Raw genomic sequence first — 26,555 nt, 5'->3', positions numbered from 1 at the left:
CCTGGAGGAAGAAATGGGATCCCACTCCTGTGTTCTTGTCTGGCAGGTAAGTCCATAGGGTTACAAAGAGTTGGACACGACTGAGTGACTGAGTACACACACATTAACAGGTGTTCGTTGAATATCGACTGCATGCTAGTACTGGAAATGAAAATGAAATTAATGCTTAGTCCTTGCCCTGGAGCAGTTTATTAACCAGTTTAGAAAACAAGACATTCATATTAAATTTGTTGTTATCAGTAGCAAACAATTATCAAAAGCTTACTATTAAAATTTCCAGGTTCTATTCTAGGTTCTTTACATGTGTTAAATTATTTACTCATACAAATAACCTTACAAGGTGAGTTTTATTTATTATTTTCCTTCCTTTATACAAGTAACTAAAAGACAGTTTAAGTAATTTGCTCAAGATCTCACAGCTAATAATTGGTGAAGCTACCATTCAAATCATAGCAGATAGATGGGGAGAAAAATGGAAGCTGTGACAGACTTTATTTTCTTGGGCTCCAAAATCACTGCAGATGGTGACTGCAGGCATGAAGTTAAAAGACACTTGCTCCTTGGAAGAAAAGCTATGACAAACCTAGACAGCAGAGACATCATTTTGCTGACAAACGTCTGTCTAGTCAAAGCTGTGGGTTTTCCAGTAGTCATGTATGAATGTGAAATTTGGACCATAAAGAAAGCTGAGCACCAAAGAATTGATGCTTTTGAAATATGATGCTAGAGAAGACTCTTGAGAGTACCGTGGACAACAAGGAGGTCAAACCAGTCAATGCTAAATGAAATCAGTCCTGAATATTCATTGGAAGGACCGATGCTGAAGCTGAAGCTCCAATACTTTGGCCACCTGATGAGAAGAGCCAACTCATTTGAAAAGACCCTGATGCTGGGAAAGATTGAAAGCAGGAGGAGAAGGGGACGACAGAGGATGAGATGCTTGGATGGCATCACTGACTCATGGACACGAATTTGTGTAAACTCTGGAAGCTGGTGATGGACAGGGAGGCCTGGCGTGCTGCAGTCCATGGGGTCACAAAGAGTCAGACACGACTGAGCGACTGAACAACAACAAACCATTCAAATCAATCAATCTAACTCAATAGCCTGTGACTTTAATTCTTACTCAGTATTGTTTCTTCCAAAAGGAAATTAGGATCATCCAATTGGCTGGTCAGAGCCAACCTTTTAGTCAGTTGATTCTACAGGTTGCATTTTACCATCTAATACCCCTTTGCCAATCCAGTCAGTACACTAACACAACCGTTTTGGGAAATTATACATAATTGGGGAAATTATTTGGTCATTATAATGACTAAATTTGATTGCATTTTTTGGGAAAAGTCTGCTACCTAAGCATTTTCAGTTTTCTTTTGAGAGGCTCTTTCAGAATGACTGACCCTTTTATGGATTGCCCTAGGTTGGACTGGAAAAGGCATTGAATTTAATGTAGAGATTTTATTTCCTGTCTAGCCATGTTGAACATAAAAAAGAATCAGGAGTTAAATGTATTGAAGTCAAATAAACCTACTAGAGTTGGAAATTATTTGGCTTATATTGATAAACTTTAAAGATTGTTTCTAAATATATTTAAGTGGTCACTTGACACTTTTAACTTTCATGAATTAGTCCAAAGAGGATAAGAGTAGTTTTGTTTGTTTGATTTTTAATAACTTCAAAAATAATATTGACAAAACAAAAGACAACCCTCAGAATGGGAGACAATATTTGCAAACAAAGCAACCAATAAGTAGTTAAGCTCCAAAATATACAAATAGCTCATGTAGCTCAATATATATATATAAAAAATCCCAGTCAAAAAATGGGCAGAAAATCTAAATATTTCTCCAAAAAAGACATACAGATGACCAAAAAGCACACGAAAAGAAGCTCAACATCACTATTCATTAGAGAAAGACAAATCCAAAAAATACCCTGAGGTACCACCTCACACGAGTCAGGATGACTAGCATCAAAAGAACTGCAAAGAGTAAATCCTGGAGAGGGTGTGGAGAAAAGGAAAATCTCCCATAGTGTGTTGATGGGAATGTAAACTGATACAACCACTATGGAGATTCCTTTTAAAAAGCTAAAAATAGAACTACCATATGACCCAACAATTCCACTCCTGGGCATATATCTAGAGAAATCCATAATTTGAAAAGATACACACACCCAAACGTTCAATGGGTATGTGTATATTTTCATTTATAATAGCCGTGGAACCAACCTAAAAGTCCATCAACAGAGAGATGGATAAAGAAAGTGTGACACTATACACAATGGAATATTACTCATCCATAAAAAGAACAAAATAATGCCATTTCCAGTAACATGGATGGACCTAGAGATTGTAATACTGAAAAAAGTAAGTCAGACACAAAAAGACGTATGTCATATGATATCACTTATTTGTGGAATCTTAAAAAAGGATACAAACGAACTTATTTACAAAACTGAAGTACAGTCCTGAATGTAGAAAACAAATTTATGGTTTTCAGTGGGTGGGAGAGGAGGAAGAAACTGGGAGATAGGGACTGACATACATACGCTACTGTGTATAAAGTAGATGACTAATAAGAACCTGCTGTGTAGCACAGGGAACTTTACTCAATATTCTGTAATGGCCTGTTTGGGAAAAGAATCTAAAAGAAAGCGAAAATATGTATGTGTATAACTGATTCCCTTTGCTGTACATCTGAAACTAATACAACATTATAAATCAACTATACTCCAATAAAAATTTAAAAAAATTGATCAGTAGAACTTGAATTTGATGAAATATTTTTCACTGAGTACATTTTTTTCAATATTATTTAGTGAAAAAATTGCAAATATAAAACTTAGTTAACCTTTTTTAGTGATGACTTGATAATTTGGGCTTTTTCTTCCTCTAAATCTGAGCCATTTAATAAATAGCATATCACTATAATTTTATATTTGCTTGTCCCCATAACTACTAAACCACAGAAACAAAGTGTTTATAGAATAATACCTTAGTTACTTTAATAAAATAATACCTTAGTTATTTTGTAGTCTTATTTGTTGTGCCTATTTAATTGTTAATATAACAGTGAGGATATACAAATATGATTTGTTTGGTTATAGTCCTCAGAGAAGAAATGGCATATACTTGATCCTTTAAAAGATTTACTTGTTTAGTCATTTTAAAACCAAAAGAATGGTAGCCTGGGGGCAGCAGGAGTAATCAGAGTGATGAAATTGGTGGAGAAATAGAATGAATTTCAATAAAATGTGAACACTTATAACTGAATATAAAATGTATATATATAAACATATAAAATTTATATAAATATATATACATATATCTGTGTATGTTTACAGCCCAAAGCTGTATTATCTAATTGTATCTAATTTTATCTAATATTATCTTAAGTTCTAATTACACACACACATATGTGTGTGTATTCAGTTGCTTCAGTTGTGTCCGACTCTTTGCGATGTTATGGACTGTAGCCCACCCAGCTCCTCTGTGCATGGGATTTTCCAGACAAGAGTACTGAAGTGGGTTGCCATGCTCTCTTCCAGGGGATCTTCCCACCCCAGAGATCAAACTGTGGCTCCCATGTCTCCCGCATTGCTGGTGGATTCTTTACTCCTGAGCCACCAGGGAAGCCCCTGTTATATATAAGCACAAGTTAATGCATGTGAATGAAATTATTTTAAGTTACATAGCAGCTTAACGAACAATTGTTCAAAATGTTTTCTATTCTATGCAATTTTAGTAATTTAATCAGCAGATTTTAGTAAGGGACATTTTAATTTGATTCAGAGAAACATTGTCTCCACATTTTAACTCTTTTTTTTTTTTCACATTTTAACATGTTGAAGTTGAGGTGCATTGTATAATCGCAGTTTCATTCACAGCCCAATGACAAAACTTGGTAAAGAAATAATTTGTCACGATGAAACAGAGCAGGATCCTATGGTCCTTGCCACGCCCTCACGCCCCACTCTGTCCTCTATCTGCCTTTTGCCGGTGAAACACTTTAGTTAAAAAGTGTCCTTAATCAGAGAAGTGAGAAATGCTGAAATACAGGAGATCAGTCAAAGGAGACTAAACAATACTAATGTAAGCATTAAGCATAGTCAAGGACCTTCAGTTCTTTCTCAGGGTTATAGATAAGATTCTGAGCCACATCCTGCGAGCTGTCTTATAGATACCAAAATACCAGGTGGAAAAGTTAACTACTTGATGATCAGACTGTACCCAGGACAGTGAGCTGCCACAATTCCAAGAACTAACCACAAAGAAATGGGAACAAATGTACCTTGGAACTGAAGACTAATGGTACCTAAAACAACTGAGATGATATTGTTCAGACCACAGACGACCAATTTGAAGATGACGGTTGGAGATGACTGTGCTGCTTCTGCATGTAACCCCCCGCCCTCCAACTCTGTCAGTAAAAGCTCTCAACTTCTGCTAGTCAGGGGGATATCGGCCTTTGGACAGATGTCCACCACCCTGCGCTCCTCAGTTGCTGACATCTGAAATAAAGCAAACTTTCCTTTTCACCAATCTGGCCTATCTATAGGCTTTTGAGCGGCAAGCAGCCAGACCCACAAACACATACATCTTTCGGTAACAATGTGGTCCACCTTGCCTACGAACCTAACGCTGTAGGTGTAAGTGTATATTTATCTAATTGTTTACTCAGCTAGGTTATTTGCAAGTTGATTGAAATTCAAACAGAAGGTTGAATTTTAAATTAATTTGGAACCATAATTGTAACCCCAGATTCATACAAATTATTATATTGAGATGCAACACATTAATGAAAAATATTAGATTTAAAAGAGCATAACATAGATCTGTAGGATGAAAATTGATTACAAATTGAGCAACTATCTGTTGCTAGAGCATTATCTGCATATTTTTAAAGCATCAACCAAGTAATTTACAGAACCTACTTAGAAAATACACAAGAAGATAAAGTTGAGTTTTGTTTTGTCATTGAGACATTTAAAAAGGATTTCTGGTCACACTCCAGGCAATGCAATTAAAGAGAGGAGAAATTGCCAAATCTCTTGGAACAGATCACAGAATTTTCAAAGCTAGGAAGAGTTTGTATGATGACTCATACATCATGAAACTCTATTCCTTAGATACTGAACATGTAACATTCAAAGGCTTCCAGCTGACTTCCAAAAGAAGCTGTTAACTTCCAGGGATACATAAGTCCTATAGGGAGAAAAAGAAATCTTGAATTTAACTAAATTGGAAATGCAGAGAAAATCTTGATATTCTTTGATATGCCAGAAATTATATAGTCCATCCTAAATGTGCTAAAGCAGTCAGGTTCATGAGCATTGACTATAAAATGCAATATTTCTGTGTTCTGTAATTGCATATGCCTGGAAGTGATTCAGGAGAACCTTTGAATTCTGAATTATTATAATATTCCTGTATTCTCTGGGATAGGAAGACATTTCACAGCTAATGTCCAAAGGCTTCTAGCCTATAAATAGGACATTTCTCTTGTCTCCTAAATCAAGATTGTAATTCAGACAACAAAAGGGAGACCTAGGGAAAAGGCTGAAGAGTGAAGTGTGCTGTGCTAAGTCACTTCAGTCGTGTTCAACTCTCTGTGACCCCCAACTCTTTGTAGCCTGCTAGGCTCCTCTGTCCTTAGGATTCTCCAGGCAAGCATATTGGAGTGGGTTTCCATGCCTTCTGCCAGGAGATCTTCCTGGCCCAGGGATCAACTCAGGTCTCTTGTATCGCCTGCATTGGCAGGCGAATTCTTTACCACTGGCTCTACCTGAGAAGCCCAAAGAGTGAGGAGGAGATGCTGAGAGAGAAGAGTGAGGCGAATGGAGGGCCTCCCGAGCTTGAGAGTCTGAAAGGGGAGCCACTGAAAACAGGCCGAAAGGATGGAGGCAGAGAGAAGGGAGGAAGTGGAATGTAGTGTCAGGAAAGTGAAAGTGAAAGTCGCTCAGTCATGTCCGACTCTTTGCTACCCCACGGACTATACGGTCCGTGGAATTCTCCAGGCCAGAATACTGGAGTGGGTAGCCTTTCCTTTCTCCAGGGGATCTTCCCAAGCCAGGGATCAAACCCAGGTCTCCTGCATTGCAGGCAGATTCTTTACCAGCTGAGCCACAAGGGAAGCCAACAAGTGTCAGGAAAGCAACGTAAAATTAATGTTTCAAGGAAGGAATATTCAGTCGCTAAAAGCTGCTGAGATACTGAGTAGTATGAGGCAGAAATGTGTCCACTGAATTTAGTTATAGAGTCAACTGAAACTCAAGAAAGTGGTTTTCACACAGAGTAGGACACTAAAGATTAAATTGATCTGAGAGGTTAACTGGACAAAAAAAGTGCAGATTAAAATAACTTTTCTGATAAGTTTAGATGAATGAAGGACATGAGCTGAAAGAATATTGGAGGTATTTTTTTTTTTTTTTAATTTTTAGATGGAAAGAATTTAAAGATAAATTTGTATGGGAATGTGTCAGGAAGCATTTAACAGGAGGGTTCCTGTGTGCTGTTTTGGATCTGTCAGGAATTCTCTGTTCCTTATTAATTCCTGAATATTCAGAAATTAAGAGGAGAGGCAAGCCTCTCCTGGGATGGGGGAATCCAGGCATTTCCTTCGTTAGTTTTTCTATACGGTGATAAGAACCCTCTTCCTTCTTGTGAACCATACGGTAAAAGTGATTGTTTACAACTCTCTCTCTCTTTAATATGGATCGCCTATGTTTTGTAAGTCTGGAATTTTAATCTTTATCTTTGCTGAGAACAACTACCTTGTAAGACAGTATATATGCCCACATAATGTTGATTAAAACACCTTTGCTCCATCAGAGCTTTGGTCCCCGTGTCTTTCTCTCTCTCTCTCTTTCTTTCTCTCCTCCCCTCTCCCCCACACTGCCCCTCTCCTTTTCAGGCTGTTCCTCTGGAGCCCAGACGCTCTCTGAGTTCACTTTCCTGCTCTGGCTTCTAAGACCCTCTCGAGAAGGCACCTTGTGCCTTCACCCCATCGAGAGGATGCCTGAGGCCTTCGAGAACAGAGCAAGCTCCGTGCAGGGGCTTTATTGGCTTTCTGCGTAAACCAAGGAATATCAGCCTCTTTCTCTCTCCTTTACTTTCTTATCAGTTGACTCCAGACCACCAGGTTCCGGTCCATTAAAGGACCTCAACAGGAATAGAATAATTCACTGTGGTTTGAACTGTAGGTTATGACTTTTTAATGTGTTGTAACATTAATTCAGTGAGTGGTGACCAGCATTAATTTTTAAAAAAGATAAAATATCAGTGTATCATGCCTAGTAAGGTAATCTTGTCTTGTAAAAATTTTTTTTTGGTAAAAATTGTCTATTGCAAGCCACAGTGAGATATATTTTGTATATTTACACATGATATTTATATAATATATATAATGTGAATGGGCTTCCCAGGTGGTGCAGTGGTAAAGAATCCACTTGCCAGTGCAGGGGACACAGGAGACGTGGATTCGATCCCTAGGGCAGGAAGATCCCCTGGAGAAAGGAATGACCACCCATTCCAGTATTCTTGCCTGGAGAATTCCATGGACAGAGGAGCCTGGTGGGCTACAGTCCATGGGGTCACAAAGAGTTAGACATGCACACACATAATGTGTTTATAATGGGTTGCAATGTAATACATGTATTCCTTGTTGTGAGTCTTAGTAAAGAAAAAAAAATACTCTGACAATAAAAGCATTAAATATTAGCATAGATTCTGAAGAATGTGGGATGAACTGAGACTCAAATTTCATGTAGAAGAATTGGCCTTCAAGAAGAGGAGTAATGTGTACTTCTTTGTATCAGAAAGGCACAAGGAGAAGATTGTTACACAGGCAGGTTAATGACAGATCCGGCAGCCGAATATTGAAGGAATCCCTGTGTGATGGCTCCAATCATTTTACTTAAGTACAATGCAATCATCTGCTGAGACTGAAGTGTAGGGACCAGGTATCAGAGTTTGTAAATAATAAAGACGTTAGAAATATATGTTGTGGAAATTAGGTCAAGATGATCAGAGAATTACACTGACTGTGTGTAGGTGAGGTTGTTGATCAAATTGATCAACCCATTTGTGTGTTACCAATCCATTTATGAGTGTTTCGTTATCTGAGAATACATACAGATGCTGGTAACAAAGATGGATGGAATCGGGATGGGGACTTTTCTCACTGGAGACTTTAAAAGGATAAGTGGACAAGGGAGATAAGTGCATTGGCACCAAAACGATTGATGTGAAAGACTAGAAAGGTGTAAGAAGTTTCATATTTGGAAGAAAGGGAGTGATCAATGGAGCTGAAGGCTCAGAGATTGCAAAACAGTGAGAACTGGGGTTCTGAGCAGGCAAATGGAAATTTTCATAAGAGAATGAAATGTTTATAATTTTGAAAGTGGAAATTTTTTCAGTAAAGTATAAGGGATTGGTGGAGTTTGTTTGAAATATGCCATTAACAGTAAGAAAATCTGGAAATAATTAAAATATGATGTTGGATAGGTTGTCTATGTGAACATTGAATTTCCTGAGATGGTGGTAGGAATGGAGAAAGAATGTAATATCCTGAGCTGAATACCAAAATCTTTAGTGAATGAGATGAATTGGACAGGGGGTTGGTAGATGAAAACAACAAAGAACAGGAGTTTAAAAAAGTGGCTGGCAGAACTTCTGTGAAACAAGGCAGGCAGTGAGAACAGGGAGAACTCGCGCCCCAGTTCTAACCCATGAGGAGAAGGCGTTGCCTGACAGTTCCAGCTCTGGGTCCAGACTGCTTGGGTTCCACTGCTGGCCTCATTGCCCTCTACTTCTGTGACCTTGATTAATCTCTCTCTGTCTGAGTTTCACACCTCTAAAATATGAATAAAATGCCTACTTTGTAGGATTGCTACAATAATTATATGAAATATGGCTATGAAATTAATTCATGAATTAAGTCCATGTACAGTAGGGCTTACATAGGAAGTACACACTAAGTGCTTACTATTATTATGTCTATTATTTTCTAGAATGTTTGACAATTTCTACTTAAGAGAGCTGTGGAAGGTTTCTCACTAGTAATCTAGTTTCAGTTAAAGTAATGCTTGGAGAAGCTGCTAGGATTATAAGGATTTGCTGGTTTCACTGGGAGTGTTCCAGAAAGGACAATGGGGTTGTTCTGGAAGGAAACTAAGTGTGAGTAGGATGGCAGGTGTAGGATCAGACATGCTGAGTATCAGAGATGAGAATAGAGCTAGGAATAACTTAAAGATCCTGTGGCTTCATAACTACAATGAGAAGTCACAGTCACTACCACAGTGGCACATCATTCACACAGACTCTACACAGAAACTGCAGTAAAAACAAGGATATGAGGCATTTAGTGGATTTAGTACCAACAGTCTTTTGAAAGAGGAGAGATATTTTGGCCTTACAGAATTCATGCATGTGTGATACATGAAGGAAAAGAGGTCTTGTAAGTGTGGGGCGGGGTGAAATATTTCCTTTCCTCCTGATGTCGTTGTGAGGGTAACTGTGACTGGGGCTTTGGGTAAATGAGCATAAGCCACACTGACTCTCAGGGAAGTAAAACAGGATTCACTTTGACTATAATCTCCATGCATATGGAGTTGATAGAGCTGCCCATCACCCTAATCACTACTGTCTTTCTATTTCCAGAGAAGTCATTGCTCAGTTGTGTGTGACTCTTTGTGACCCCATGGACTATAGGCCACCAGGCTCCCCTGTCCATGGAGTTTCCCAAGCAAGAATACTGGAGTATTCTTGTAGAATACAGGCCTATCAATGTCTATACTCTGAGGAAACCGAAATTGAAAGAGACACATGTATCCCAGTGTTCATTGCAGCACTATTTACAATAACCAGAACATGGAAGCAATGTAGAAGTCCACTGACAGATGAGTGGATAAAGAAGCTGTGGTACGTATGCACAATGGAATATTACTCAGCCATAAAAAGGAACACATTTGAGTCAGTTCTGATGAGGTGGATGAACCTAGAGCCTATTTTACAGAGTGAAGTGAGTCAGAAAGAGAAAGATAAATATCGTATACTAATGCATATATATGGTATCTAGAAAGATGGTACTGAAGAATTTATTTGCAGGGCATCAGTGGAGAAATAGACATAGAGAACAGACTTATGGACATGGGGAGAGGGGAAGAGAGGTGAGATGTATGGAGAGAGTGACATGGAAACTTACATTATCATATGTAAAATAGATAGCTAATATAAATTTGTCGTAAGTCTCAGGGAACTCAAACAGGGGCTCTGTATCAACCTAGAGGAGTGGTTTCGGCAGGGAGATGGGAGGGAGGTTCAAGAGGGAGGGGACATATGTATACCTATGGCTGACTCATGTTGAGGTTTGACAAAAAACAATAAAATTCTGTAAAACAATTATTCTTCCATTAATAAAAAGAATAGGAAATAGAAAAAAAGAATACTGGAGTAAGTTTCCATTTCCTCCTCCAGGGAATCTTCCTGACCCAAGCATCTAATCCATGTCTCCTGCATTGCAGCCAGATTAAGGCCATTGTTTCCTTTCTTGTTTGTTCACTGATTGAATGTGAAGTAACAAAAAGCAACACTTCTGTCTCTTGTTTACCATAGCATCTACAGCACCTAGGCAGTCACCATTATTTCTTTCTTTTTTTATTTATTTTATTTTTATTTATTAAAAAAAAATTTTTTTTTACTTTATTTTACTTTACAATACTGTATTGGTTTTGCCATACATTGACATGAATCCACCACAGGTGTACATGAGTTCCCAATCCTGAACCCCCCCTCCCACCTCCCTCCCCATATCATCTCTCTGGATCATCCTCGTGCACCAGCCCCAAGCATCCAATATCCTGTATTGAACATAGACTGGCGATTCATTTCTTACATGATAGTATACATGTTTCAATGCCATTCTCCCAAATCATCCCACCCTCTCCCTCTCCCTCAGAGTCCAAAAGTCCGTTCTATACATCTGTGTCTCTTTTGCTGTCTCGCATACAGGGTTATCCTTACCATCTTTTTAAACTCCATATATATGTGTTAGTATACTGTATTGGTGTTTTTCTTTCTGGCTTACTTCACTCTGTATAATCAGCTCCAGTTTCATCCATCTCTTTAGAACTGATTCAAATGTATTCTTTTTAATGGCTGAGTAATACTCCATTGTGTATATGTACCACAGCTTTCTTATCCATTCATCTGCTGATGGACATCTAGGTTGCTTCCATGTCCTGGCTATTATAAACAGTGCTGCGATGAACATTGGGGTACATGTGTCTCTTTCAATTCTGGTTTCCTCGGTGTGTATGCCCAGCAGTGGGATTGCTGGGTCATAAGGCAGTTCTATTTGCAATTTTTTAAGGAATCTCCACACTGTTCTCCATAGTGGCTGTACTAGTTTGCATTCCATTATTTCTTAAATGGAGAAGACCCTCCATTCCTTTTCAATTCAGGTGATTTATATAATTCTGAGAATGCTATTCCTCAGTTTAATCTGTGAAGTTACACTGCCTTTCAAAAATTTCTTACTGCTGTTAAGTGCCTGCTACTTGGTATAATTTCCTTTTTTGAATTTCTCCTTCTTGTGATACAAAAAGTGGAATCATGATGAATGACTAAGCATGGTTTTGTTGTACCATGGTACACATAATTATATTCAGTCTAAATTTAGAACTATTTTCAGTGAAACTTCATACATTTTGTTCTTTTTATTAGTCCTCAGCAAGGAAGAACATTTGGCTCTTCCAAATGTTCTTTACTTGAAATGTGCTATACTGGAAAGGAGGTGGAGGAAGCATGACAACTTACTGATGCTTTTCTCTCTAAATTGGCCTCTGCTCTGCTACAGCCCTCCTTGGCTTTCCCTCATGGCTCCCGAGATGAATGGAAATTAGTTTCAGGACTGAAAAGTCCAGTAGCTTCTTGAAGAATTCAGAATCATAGCATTTTTTTTTTTCTTGGAGCAAATGGTCAGCTGGAAACCTTTCCTCAGTGCAAGTGAATGGACATTTTAGAAAGCACAGCTTTCTGAATAATAATAAAGTAATGAAAGTGTTAGTTGCTCAGTCATGTCCAACTCTTTGTGACCCCATGGACTGGAGTCCTCCAGGCTCCTCTGACCATGGAATTCTTCAGGCAAGAATACTGGATTGGGTTGAAATTCTCTTCTCCAGGGGGTCTTCTCAGCCCAGGGATCGAACCCATGTCTCCTGCATTGGACGTGGATTCTTTACCATCTGAGTCACCAGGAAAGTGACAGCTTTCCTGTGATGGTAAAGAGTTTGCCTGCAATGCTGGAGACCCAGGTTTGATCCCTGAGTCAGGAAGATCCCCTGGAGGAGGGAATGGCAACCCATTCCGCATTCTTGCTTGGAGAATTTCATGGACAGAGGAGCTTGTTGGGCTACAGTCCATGTCTCTCAACTCAATAAAGTACTACCTTCATATTTATGTATATATATTTGCTTTGACAGTCCTAAGGGATTGAAGATGTCTTTTGATAGCAGAGACCACATTTAACATTTGGAAATTAAGCATCTCATAAGATTCTTCTTTATTATTCACTTCTTGCAATAGGGTTATAGTGAATATTAGCAATTCCTATATTTTGTTCCATTTCAGTCTAATTTGTTAATGTTCCTTAGGACTTGATCTGGGTCTTGCTAAGTTCTCTGTCCGCACTCATCCCTTACCTGTTCTAATTTCAATATACACATATATAGATAGATATATTGATAGAACTTCCCAGGTGGTTCAGTGGTAAAGAATCTGCCTGCCAGTGCAGGAGATGCAAGACATGTGGGTTCAATCCCTGGGTCGGGAAGATTCCCTGGAGGACGAAATGGCAACCCACTCCAGTATTTTTGCCTGGAGAATCCCATGGCCAGAGGATCCGGATGGGCTACAGTCCATAGGGTTATAAAGGGATACACACACACACACACACACACACACACACACACACACACACACACACAGAGACATACACAGACACACACACACACACATATAACCGTAGTTCATACCTTTCTCCTAAGATTCAGATTCATGTATCCAATTGTCTTGCTGACATATTCACTCAAACAGGCTTAAGTTGTTTCAAATTTAACAAGAATGGATTTAATTGATCTTCTTATTCCTCAAATCCAGTTTAGGTTTCTTTCTTACACTGTTTGGCACCACCATCCATTCATACTCTTTCATAAACAAAGTCTGAAGTATTTTTCCTTATTATTTCCATCTTTTCCATTACGAAGGCCAGTCAAATCTACTTCAAAGATATGTTTACAGTTAGCCCTCTCTTCTCTTTCTCCTTATCAAGTCACCATCCTCTCTTTTAGATTACAGTTGACTTTTGAACAGTGCGGAGGTTAGAGTCTCCAACTCTCTACCCAGTAGAAAATCTGAGTGGCACTTTACAGTTGGCCCTTTGTATCCGCATGCCACACCTGCACATTCAGCCAACCGCAGCTTTTGTAATACTGTGCATGCGTGCATGTGTGCTCATTCATGTCTGACGCTTCATGACCCCGTGAACTGTGGCCCACCGGGCTCCTCTGGCCATGGCATTTTCCAGTTAAGAATAATGGAGTGGGCTGCCCAAGGATTGAACTCCCGTTTCTTGTGTCTCCTGCATTGGCAGGAAGATTCTTTATCACGGTGCCACCTGGTGGGCCCTTTGTAGTACTTTCTATGTATTTATTTAAAAAAAAAATTCCACATAAACGTGAACCTGTAGAGTTCACACCCACTGTTGTTCAAGGGTCAGCTGTACCACAACGACTGAAGCCCAGGCACCCCAGAGTCTGGGGTTCACAACAGAAGGAGCCACTGCAATGGGGACCCCGGACACTGCAGTGAAGAGTGGCCCCCATTCACCGCAACTAGAGGAGAGCCTGCAGGCAGCAAGGGAGATGGAGCGCAGCCATGAACATAAATAAAATTATAAAAAAACTCTATAAGAAATACTCATGGTTTTTACTGCATTTAGACTACTTCTCCAGCACCTTTTATTGTCCGTTAGACCATGAGATATCAGGAATATGCCCACCATTCAGTCTCATTCCATGCCACTAACTCCCTCATGCACTTACACTCTTAAATAAAAGTTCTTTTTGTGGCAAAATTATTTTCCCACCCTATGACATTTGCACTTGCTGTCCTCTCTTCCTGCAGACATCTTGTCCCTACTCTTGCTATCCTATTATTTCATATCCCTCATGTCACAGTGCAAACGTCACTTCTCGAGAGAGACTCTCTCTGCTACTCACAGCCACATTCTTAATTTTCTATTATAGAGTCTATTTCTTTCCTTCTTATGCTTCTCCCAAGCTCTAAACATCAGTTGCTATTGCACGTCTTCCTAAATGCAATATAAGCTCCCTGAAGAGAGGAATTAAATTACTATTTTTTAAAACTCAGAATTTACCACAATCTCTCTGGGTCAGTATAGTCTGAATCACGAAATCCCTAAGGGCTATTTATGCCACTATTCATTTTTTATATCTTCCTACACAGGTCACTGCAATATTGTGTAATATTTGTAGTATCTAATTGCTTTACTATTAAAGTTTTATAATGTGTATTCTATACCAGTATTAACAAGTTTCTCTTATTTGAATCAGTTACTCAGATAAAATAATTCTTTTCCTATATTTAAGAAATGCCTTTTAAAATATATATCACTCATCTCTCGCTCCCCGTACAACTAAATTATATTACATTCCTTCTCTATAACATATATATCTAATTTTATCTACTTTAAGATCAATATATCCTCCAGTTATTCTGTCACGTATGCTTTATTTTTCTGGTTTCTTTGCATTTTCAATACCTTGCAAGGTCTGAAAGGGTCATATTTAGAGTCTAGATGATAATTTATGAAAATGTAAGATAAAGCAATAGGATATCTTTTAAACTATCAAAGGTAGAAGGGACAAAATACAAATGTTTCCATTTGTGAAAGTGAAGTCACTCAGTCATGTCTGACTCTTTGCAACCCCATGGACTGTAGCCCACCAGGATCTTCCGTCCATCGGATTTTCCGGGCAAGAAGCCTGGAGTGGGTTGCCATTTCCTTCTCTAGGGGATCTTCCTGACCCTGGGATCGAACCCAGGTCTCCCACATTGTAGGCAGACGCTTTACTGTCTGAGCTACCTTGGAAGTTTCTGTTTGTACTGTGGAATAAATTCAGCTAGAAGTGTAGAAACTAACAACGCTCAGTGTATAGACAATATCTGCAAATATGTCAGAAAGAAGAGGCTAGTGATATTTTCACTGAACTGTACAATTATAGTCATATGAGACTCTGTCCATTCCTTTTGTGAGATATAAGACTTTTTATTACTCATTTTTAGAGTGCATAGAATATAATTTTTGCTAAATGGTAATATTATTAGTAAAAGTCAAATAATAAAATGCTTTTAAATGAGAATTATGTAATGTACCAGACTTTAAAAACTTTTAATGATGAACTAGAGTATCAATCACCTTTTAGAAGTGGTGTGTGTGTCAATTTATAATTTTTGACTTAAGATTTAATGTGAAAGCTCTTACTCTAATGTACAGCGCTGTTATTAACATCTGTTTGCTCTATGTTTCTCAGTTGGAGATCAAGTTGCTGTCAGGGGCTATGCAGCAGACATGTGGAAACAAGTCCAGCGGCACAATCCCACGGCAGAATCAGTGACCAGGATTTTCAACAAGGTACCAAGAGCTCTTGCAGTGATGTGGTCAGGCACAGGAATTAAAGGAGCAGACAGGCATTGTGCAATGGGGGACACTGTCCAACTTCACTGATGATAAAGTGGCTTTCGTACGGTAGATTTTGTCCAGGTAATCTTTTAAAGCACTGTTCTACTCCTTCCAAAAGCAGTTGCATATTTGTTAGGAGGTAAATCACCTGTCTGTGGTCATTATACCCGGATCCTTATAGTTCATAGAACTGGGCTTCAGGTGTTTCAGAGCTTATCAATAACTCAGTACTAAAAGCCTTCATCTGATGATTGTAAGGGATCTCAAAGATAATATAATCTTTTAAAAGTACTAGACTTTATCTTTTAGAGCCATTTTAGATCTATAGAAAAACTGAGCAGAAATTATACAGAGCTCTCATATTGCTCCTCTCTTCCTGCACAGTTTCACCTATTATCATCTTTCATTGTTTTTAATGTTTCCTTAATTCTTGTGCCAGACAACCTGAAGGATTTTAATATGATCTCTATAAATAAAATTTATCCCAAGCATCTCTGCTGCTGCTAAGTTGCTTCAGTCGTGTCCAACTCTGTGCAACCCCATAGATGGCAGCCCACCAGGCTCCCCTGTCCCTGGGATTCTCCAAGCAAGAACACTGGAGTGGGTTGCCATTTCCTTCTCCAGTGCATGAAAGTGAAAAGTGAAAGTGAAGTCACTGAGTCGTGTCCAACTCTCAGCGACCCCATGGACTGCAGCCTACCAGGCTTCTCCGTCCATGGGATTTTCCAGGCCAGAGTACTGGAGTGGGTGCCATAAGCATCTCTAGATCTACACATTTGGAGTAGTGGTTGAATGTGTGGTCTTTAGTATCAAATAGTTGCATTTGTGATCAAATTCTGGTTCTGTTGCCTGCTAGCTGTGGTATCTTGAATAAGCCCCTTATGGTTTTTGAGTCTCGAACCCATCGTCTATAACATAGGAGTAACAATATCTGCCTTGATAGGTTGATGTGGGAATTAAACCAGGTTGTAACACAATATCTATGTTAAGAAAGAGTGGGTGCTGTTATTTTTATTACAAATAAATGTCCCTCTCTCTCTCTCTCTTTTTGTTTTACAGGTAACATTATGGAATTTCCGGAACATTGAAGGAAAACTTTTTAGGAAAAGCACAGTAGTGTAGTATAAAAGAAAAATCAGAGGCTTTGAAATGAAACTATTTGAAACTGGGTGACTTTGGGAAAATAGTTTAAATGGCCTGGTCCTCTATTTTTTTCAACTTAAAAATGGAAATAGTGTTAATTATATTTTCTCTTGAGAATTAAATGAGATGATACATGTAAAGTATCTTCCAAAGTGTATTTAACATAACTGGCCAAAATATATGACTATGCCTCTATAAGGAAGATGCATATGTAGTCTTTTCAGATTGTCTGAAATAATAAAATATAAATATGGTAAGTGTGGGGCTTCCCAGGGAGCGCCAGTGTTAAAGAACCCACCTGCCAATGCAGGAGATATATGATTCAACTTAGGTTCAGTCCCAGGGTTTGGAAGATCCTCTGGAGGAGGAAGTGGCAACCCACTCCAGTATTCTTGCCTGGAGAATCCCATGGACAGGATAGCCAGGTGGGGTACCATCCATGGGTTGCAGAGTTGGACATGACTGAAGCGACTTTGCATGCACACATGTGCAAGACCTACTATAAGTTATAATAAGATTTTTGACTGTGCAGAGGGTCAGTGTGCCAGCATTGCTCAAGGATCAACTGTAATTTAACATTTTTAATGGCAATATTTAATAATTTGTGTAGGGTTTTACAAACAGCACTAAGTGATGCGGTGGTGTAAAATCTAAGTTCTGAAAGATGTAGAGGCAAATAAAGAGGTTGAATTTTAAGTAGGTTAGAATTTTGTTTGAAATCTTACAACTATTATTGACCAGAGCTTGGACTAGAACCCAGGTTTCCTAGCCAACTGCTTTTCTCAGGAAACCATGCTGAAAAGTAGTAGGTGATGTTTTATGTTATTAAGTGCAGAAATACATTTATAGAAAAATGCTTCCAACAATATCTATAGGCATAAATATTAAGATTTAAGTAAGCATTAACTTTTCAAAAGGAATGTTTTACAACTGCTGAAAATATTTGGAGAGTAATTACTCATAGTTGCTTGGGAATGGATCTGTCTTTGCAGGACTTGAAAGAGGGTGATAGGGAAATTTCTACATGAATAGGTTTACTGGTTTGGGCCCTCAGCTTGTAATACTGGAGTGGGTAGCCGCTCCCTTCTCCAGAGGATCTTCCTGACCCAGGAATCAAACTTGCCTCTCCCACACTGCAAGCAGATTCCTTACTGTCTGAGCCATCAGGGAAACCAAAAAATTCCACTATTTTTCTGTCTGGAAGCTACACATTAAAAGATAAAGCTCTGAATGATTCTAGTAAAATAATCTTTTTCTATTTTCCAGTCAGTTCAACTGTTTGATAGTATTTTAAAAAAATAGGGACTTCCTTCATGGTCCAGTGGTTAAGACTCTGCACTTCTACTCAGAGGACACAGTTTGATATATGGTCAGGGAACTAAGATCATGTGCTCATGGCTTAAATAAATAAAAATTAAAAATACATTAAAATACCTATTTAATGAGTTTCAGTGTTTATGCAGCGCTGAACATTTTTGCAACATCTCACAAAAATGTAAAATTCATGTGTTTATATATTTAAAATATGTACATTGTGATTTTTTAAATAAAATCTAATATTTGTTTAGATGTGTAGAAATAGATAAATGCATGAGGAAAGGAAATGAGCCATAAACTCATTGACAAGTCATGAAAAATGACTGTTCACAGCAGTGCATATTACCCAGAATACTTTTTTAAAAAAAGCATTTCTTAAAGCATAATGACATGTAAATATAAAGAACAGTAAAAAAAGAAAGCAAAGTACTGAATGCTCTGTAAATGAAATTTTCATAATCTTTAATGACAAACATTAGAATATTTGCTGAGACTAGATCACGGGCATTTCTTTAAGTGCCTAGCGGAGTATCTTTCTAAGTAGGAAATAAGTACTTTACAGTGTGTCACTGAATTTATTATTATGCTGGTTTATTTTCTCTCTAGCATTTATACTTGGTATTTGAATTTCGGTTTACATTTAGTAATGTACTCAAAACACTGTCAGTTTTGTGCTCAATACAATTTTTCTGGGTATAGCATTTGCTAATGAAGGCAGGGAAACATTGCATATCAATAAAGTGTGACTTTGTCAGGGTCAGTCAGACTCACTCTTCAAATGCTGCTGCTCATACTGCACTGAATGTCACATTTATGTGGTTCAGGCAGACTGATGTCTCTAATCACTCAGCAGCATTGCTTATTCACAGAAGACTGCGCCTTCCATTCACAAAGGATCGCATCTTCCATTCACAAAAGATCACATCTTACATTCACAAAATATCACTTTCTCCAATGCCTTCATCTCAGTCTTGGCCCACTTGGTTAACTTTCAACTAGGCTCTTTTGATAATCCTGATTTCCTTATTTTTTGTTTATAGCTTTTCCAGTTTTCCAATGTCCAACCTAAGCTAGATCATAAATGGATTTTTTTGTTTGTTTTTGGTTCTTACTCCCAATCTTCAGAGCATTAATGGTTTCAGCCACAAAATTGGCCTGATTAATGTTGAGTCCAGTTTTATCTCCCTTGCTAAGTATGTATGGGCCAATTCTAGAGAAATAAAAGAGAAACTAGTATAATGTATTGAGATCCTGTCAAGAGACTGGCCTGGAGTTGATATTTAACGCATATTTTTAACCAGTTCTATCTGCTTCCCCGGTGGGTCAGTGGTAAAGAATCGGCCTGCAATGCAGGAGCCACAGGGGACATGGGTTCAGTCCCTGGGTTGGGAAGATCCCCTGGAGGAAGTGATGCCAAACCACTCCAGGTTTCTTGCTTGAAAATTTCCATGGACAGAGGAGCCTGGTGGGCTACAGTCCATAGGGCTGCAAAGAGTGAAACACGTGTGAAGCGACTTGGCACAGATGCACGCACAATAGCTATGAGAGTCACCTCCTTCTCTTCTTTACCATTGCCTCTACACAGATTAAGGATCCCAGTTATTCTTGGATTATTGGTTTACTACACAAAACCTGCAACAAATTGCCCTATTTCCAGGATATCTATTTAGATTAACTTTAGATGTTGCCTTCAGATAAATCTTTCTATGATATAGTTATCACATTATGCTTCTGTTTCAAAATTTGTCGTGGCTTGCCATTGTCTTACAGTACATTCCAAAGAAACAAGAGCATGTTTAAGTGAAAGCACAAGCGCTAGGATATGGGAAGAACAACACTAAAGCTTTATTTGCATTATTATAGTAATAAATAATTTATATTTTATAAGTAAGTAAATCAGTATAAAAGCGGGGGGTGAGATAGATATGGTTTCATGGTTATTAATAATTGGAAACTGTCATGCCATAGAATGATACCCAGGCACTCATCTCCTCTGGAACCTTTACCCCAACCATCACTTTCATGCTGTATTCAGTCTTTATTATAGTCAAACGCAAGTTACCTTTAACCACAGAAATTCGCTACTTTCCTAAGTGTTTATTCTTTCTACCTGGATTGCCTCCTCTCATCCCTTTAGGCTTCAGCCTTGACCATTTTTCAAATTCTAGCTCAGACACTCCTTTGTGAATTTTTTAGCAGTTAGAACAGAGAACCACTCCAATTGGTGTGATTAATAAAAGAAATAAAGGCTCACGTCAGTGAAATATTAAGGTAAGAGAAGGCTCCAAGAGTAGTTTGTCAGGCCCCAAAGCCATTTCTTCATGTGGTTTTTCTCCTCAGGTTGGTTTTCTTTGTGGTGACACAGGATGCCGCAGTTGAAAGCCTCACAGGTGCATTCCACACCACACAGAGCAGGCCAGGAAGAGACACCTCAGCCCCCACCAGCGGTGCCCAATTCAGTAAAAGCCTTTGGCTTCACACTGAAGTAGCTTAGGTCATCTTCTCACCAAAGAAATGCTGATTAGATTAGATTAGCCAGGCCCTACATTTTTTACTTTCATTTGAAAATATTTGTATATTTATCTGGCCACACTGGGTCTTTAGTTGCAGCATGTGGGATCTAGCTCCCTGACCAGGGTTCGAACCCAGGCCTCCTGCACTGGGGGTGCAGAGTCTTAGCCACCGAGCCACCAGGGAAGTCCCAGCCCTGTCTCTGTGTTAAGCTAGCTGGGTTCCCCTCACCCACTTCTCCCCCTCCCCCTTACCATTCCCTCTCCCTCTCCAGCTTGCCCAGAGTTTGTAGGTTATCAATTTTATGGCTGCTTCTTAATGGAAATAAAACATTATATTCTGAGTAGGTAAAACAATATCCACCAGAAGTCTTAAGTCATTTACCAGCTAAAAGTGGGCTTTTCATCTCTTGAATTACTGATATTTTATTTATGCACTTTCTTTTGTTCTTATTTTTTCCTCATACCATTGCAATTTTTCTTTCATATCTTTCAGGTTTTAAGCTGCTTGAGGAGCAAGTACCTATATCTAACTCATCTTTTTATTCAACTTCCCACTGTCTAGCATCTAGCAAAGTGTTTTGTTACTATAGTCTATATAGAGCTAATGAAGAAATACATTAATGAATAAATAAATGCATGATTGAATGATTGTATAAAATTATTTCCTTGAAATATAGGTTCTCTTTTATTAGAAGAATTCAAGCAAAGTTTGGCATAACATATTTAGATATGTTTGGCATAACATATTCAGATATTCAAGAAAGGACTCATTCATTTTTAGAGAAAAGCTGGATACAATGATCTTTAAGACAACTTCCACTTCAACAATTCATTTACTTCTTAAAGATTTGATCTTTTGAGAGGAGGAAGTGTCTTTTATTTTTTTTTTTTAAATCTTTTATTCTTACATGTGTTCCCAAACATGAACCCCCCTCCCACCTCCCTCCCCATAACATCTCTGTGGGTCATCCCCATGCACCAGCCCCAAGCATGCTGTATCCTGCGTCAGACATAGATTAGCGATTCAATTCTTACATGATAGTATACATGATAGAAAGCCATTCTCCCATATCATCCCACCCTCTCCCTCTCCCTCTGAGTCCAAAAGTCCGTTATAGACAGCTGCGTCTTTTTTCCTGTCTTGCATACAGGGTCGTCATTGCCATCTTTCTAAATTCCATATATATGTGTTAGTATACTGTATTGGAAATACTTAGGAATATATCTACCCAAAGAAACTAAAGACCTATATATAGAAAACTATAAAACACTGATGAAAGAAATCAAAGAGGACACTAATAGATGGAGAAATATACCATGTTCATGGATCGGAAGTGTCTTTTAAAGAGATTCTTCTTAACTGCATATCTTTTGTAATTCACAGCTAGTTTGTTAAAACAAACAAACAAACAAAAAAACACCTCTACTTGTGCAGAAAAAAAAAGGGAAAGTACGAAGTGGTTGGGAGGGTTGGAGGGTTGTTGATCAGTCACTAAGCCATGCCCACCTGTTTGAGACCCCCTAGACTGCAGCACACCAGGTTCCCCTGTCATCCACTGTCTCTTGCAATTTGCTCAAATTTATGTCCATTGAGTCAGTGATGCCCTCCAACCAGCTCATCCTCTGCCAACCCTGTCTCCCTTTCTCCTTGTTCTTGTATTTAAATGTTCTTACTCATTCTTACTTGTGTTTAAATGTATAATGCTCACTTAAAACTATTATTAGATAAGTTAGTTAATTTTCTCTTGAAAAGGCAATTTCTTCTCATTAGAACTTTAATTTAATGACTAAAATTTACATAGTTTTTAAGCTTCCAGATTCACTTTGGTTAAAGTGAACATAAAAACTATACTTAATGATCACAAAATGTGGAAGCTATAGTTAATGAAAACTATTTTTAAATATCTTTACTTAGACATCTTGCCTCAAAATACTTCACTTGAGGATGACGCATTAAATCCAAACTGATCTCAAGAACTCATATTTATAGTGGCTTATTTGAACACTCCATGTTGGTGCCTCACAGTCAGAAACTGAACCTATGATCAGCCCCATCAAACCAGTTTCTCTTCTAAAGTTATCTGTCTTACTAAGTGACTTTTCTCATCCATTGAGTTCTTTTTGGAAACCTGGGAGTCATCCTTGACATTCCCTTTCCTTAGCTCCCTTATATCCAATTCAAATTTTGTCAAGTCTTTTCCCAAATGTGCCAAGTGTCTTGATTGTGTTTACTTCTCTCAGCTGTTCTTGTTGCTACTCCAAACCACCATGATCAGCTGCCCGGGCTTGGGCAAATAACCTCCAAATTAGTTTTCTTGTTTCTAATCTTGTCTTTCTCCATTCCAGTACTCACACTTTCACCAGGGTGCCAAACCTTTCATTAAAGCGTTTAGTAGCTTTCCATTGCTCTGTGGATAAGCATACACTATAAGATTTAGATACTATTGTTCCTGCCTGTTTCTCCACCCTCACTCATCTCTCTTCTTCACTTGGCTCCATCCACACCAACCTTCTCTGTTTCTGAAATGTGTTCTTTTGTTTTTATAGTCCTTGCACATCCTATTACCTGCCTATGAGGTATTCCCTTCACCTTTTCCTCTTCCTGTCTGTCCCACCCTCTATACACATATTTTTCCTTGCAAAGCTAACTTCTACTCATCCTTCAATGTCTCAAATGAAAGATTTGCCAGGGAATATATCAGATTTCAATTTGCCAGGGAATATTTCTCAGAATCTCTTACCAGTTTAGGTTAATTCCACCTACTATATAAACTTTCATAGTCCCGTATACTTTTACCTAATATTATGTATAATGGTCATATTAAATACTTATTTGTGCAATAATTTCTCAAACACATATTGTCTCTTTTACATTAGAACTGCCATGAGGGTAGTCACTTTGTCTATTTTGTTCATTATTGTAGTCCCATTACATGCTGTAGTGCCTAACATTTAGTATATATTCAATAAATATAAAATAAGTTAATAATGAAAGCATTACCAAAGAAAAAAGATTTACTAACTGATTCTTTTTATCAAAGGGTAGCTCATAGAGAAAGGTAAGATATGACCAGCTAGGAAGGGAAAGTGTGAGGCAACAAGTCATAACAAAACTGTTGCCCACTTGATTAAAAAACTTTTTTTTTAGCTTATCTATTTTTAGTTGGAGCAGACTTTCTTTACAATGTTGTGTTGGTTTCTGCCATATATCAACATGAATCAGCCATAGGTACACATATGTCCCCTTCATCTTGAGCCTCCCTCTCACCTTCCACTCCATCTCACCCCTCCAGTTGTCATAAGCACCAGATATGAACTCCCTGTGTCACACAGCAAATTTCCATTGGCTATCTAGTTTTACATATTATAATTTAATGCTTACAACTCTATGAACAATGCTTTGACAAACAGAATCCTAAAAAATCTCCCCAAAACATCTTTCTACCACAAAATTGTATAGCATTCTGATGCCAGATTAATCTTCATAAAGCAATTCTCTTCATGTCACCCACGGTTCAGAAGTCTTTGTTCTTCAGTTCAGTTTAGTCGCTCAGTTGTGTCTGACTCTTTGCGACCCCATGAACCGCAGCATGCCAGGACTCCCTGTTCATCACCAACTCCTGGAGTCCACTCAAACCCATGTCCATCGAGTCGGTGATGCCATTCAACCATCTGATCCTCTGTTGTCCCCTTCTCCTCCCCCTTCAATCTTTCCCAGCATCAGGGTCTTTTCAAATGAGTCAGCTCTTCGCATCAATTGGCCAAAGTATTGGAGTTTCAGCTTCATCATCAGTCCTTCCAATGAATATTCAGGACTGATTTCCTCTAGGATGGACTGGTTGGATCTGCTTGCAGTCCAAGGGACTCTCAAGAGTCTTCTCCAACATCACAGTTCAAAAGCATCAATTCTTCAGTGCTCAGCTTTCTTTATAGCCCAACTTTCATATCCATACATGACCACTGGAAAAACCATAACCTTGACTAGACGGACCTTTGTTGGCAAAGTAACATCGCTGCTTTTTAATATGTTGTGTAGGTTGGTCATAACTTTCCTTCCAAGGAATAAGCGTCTTTTAATTTCCTGGCTGCAATCACCATCTGCAGTGATTTTGGAGTCCAGAAAAATAAAGTCACTGTTTCCACTGTTTCCCCATCTATTTGCCATGAAGTGACGGGATCAGATGCCATGATCTTAGTTTTCTGAATGTTGAGCTTTAAGCCAATTTTCTCACTCTCCTTTTTCACTTTCATCAAGAGGCTCTTTAGTTCTTCTTCATTTTCTGCCATAGGGGTGGTATCATCTGCACATCTGAGACTATTGATATTTATCCTGGCAGTCTTGATTCCAGCTTGTGCTTCCTCCAGCCCAGCATTTCTCGTGATGTACTCTTCATAGAAGTTAAATAAGCAGGGTGACAGTATACAGCCTCAAGGTACTCCTTTTCCTATTTGGAACCAGTCTGTTGTTCCATGTACAGTTCTAACTGTTACTTCCTGACCTGCACACAGGTTTCTTAAGAGGCAGGTCAGGCGGTCTGGTATTCCCATCTCTTTCAGACTTTTCCACAGTTTATTGTGATCCACACAGTCAAAGGCTTTGGCATAGTCAATAAAGCAGAAATAGATGTTTTTCTGGAACTTTCTTGCTTTTTTGATGATCCAGTGGATGTTGGCAATTTGATTTCTGGTTCCTCTGCCTCTTCTAAAACCAGCTTGAACATCTGGAAGTCCACAGTTCATGTATTGCTGAAGCCTGGGTTGGAGAATTTTAAGAATTACTAGCGTGTGAGATGAGTGCAATTGTGCCATAGTTTGAGCATTCTTTGGCATTGCCGTTCTTTGGATTGGAATGAAAACTGACCTTTTCCAGTCCTGTGGCCACTGCTGAGTTTTCCAAATTTGCTGGCATATTGAGTGCAGCACTTTCATAGCATCATCTTTCAGGATTTGACATAGCTCAACTGGTATTCCATCCACTCCACTAGCTTTGTTCGTAGTGATGCTTTCTAAGGCCCACTTGACTTTACATTCCAGGATGTCTGGTTCTGGGTGAGTTATCATACCATCATGATTACCTTGGTCATGAAGATCTTTTTTGTACAGTTCTGTGTATTCTTGCCATCTCTTCTTAATATCTTCTGCTTCTGTTAGGTCCTTACCATTTCTGTCCTTTATTGAGGCTGTCTTTACATGAAATGTTCCTTTGGTATCTCTAATTTTCTTGAAGAGATCTCTAGTCTTTCCCATTCCGTTGTTTTCCTCTATTTCTTTGCATTGATCGCTGAGGAAGGCTTTCTTATCTCTCCTTGCTATTCTTTGGAACTCTGCATTCAAATGAGTATATCTTTCCTTTTCTCCTTTGCTTTTTGTGTCTGTTCTTTTCACAGCTATTTGTAAGGCCTCCTCAGACAGCCATTTTGCTCTTATGGATTTCTTTTTCTTGGGGATGGTCTTAATTCCTGTCTCTTATACAATGTCATGAACCTCCATCCATAGTTCATCAGGCACTCTATCAGATCTAGTACCTTAAATCTATTTCTCACTTCTAAATCAAATAACGGATTTGATTTAGGTCATACCAGAATGGTCTAGTGGTTTTCTCCACTTTCTTCAATTTCAGTCTGAATTTGGCAATAAGGAGTTCATGACGTGAGCCACAGTCAGCTCCCAGTCTTGTTTTTGCTGACACTATAGAGCTTCTCCGTCTTTGGCTTTGACATCTATAAATGTAGGCAGCCTACTTTGGCCTTCATTGCCTTAGTCTCATTTCTTTCATCTGTTTCTTATGTAAATTAACTGTATCAGTAGTCACACCATA

At 38.6% G+C, this 26,555-nt stretch overlaps 1 long non-coding RNA gene across 2 annotated transcripts; it reads left to right on the top strand.

Moving 5' to 3' along the window:
• On the top strand, positions 1-21,307 carry LOC128068753 (uncharacterized). 2 transcript variants are annotated; one of them, XR_008201507.1, is made up of 3 exons: positions 1-46; positions 15,616-15,716; positions 21,231-21,307. It is a non-coding gene; the product is annotated as an uncharacterized LOC128068753 (long non-coding RNA). The 2 variants fall into 2 exon arrangements; XR_008201508.1 differs by lacking the exon at positions 21,231-21,307 and adding an exon at positions 16,824-16,962.
• The last annotated feature ends 5,248 nt before the right edge of the window (positions 21,308-26,555 follow it).

This window comes from Budorcas taxicolor, chromosome 25, assembly GCF_023091745.1.
Source record: "Budorcas taxicolor isolate Tak-1 chromosome 25, Takin1.1, whole genome shotgun sequence".
NCBI lineage: Eukaryota > Metazoa > Chordata > Mammalia > Artiodactyla > Bovidae > Budorcas > Budorcas taxicolor.
This window is presented reverse-complemented; position numbering and strand designations above follow the sequence as displayed.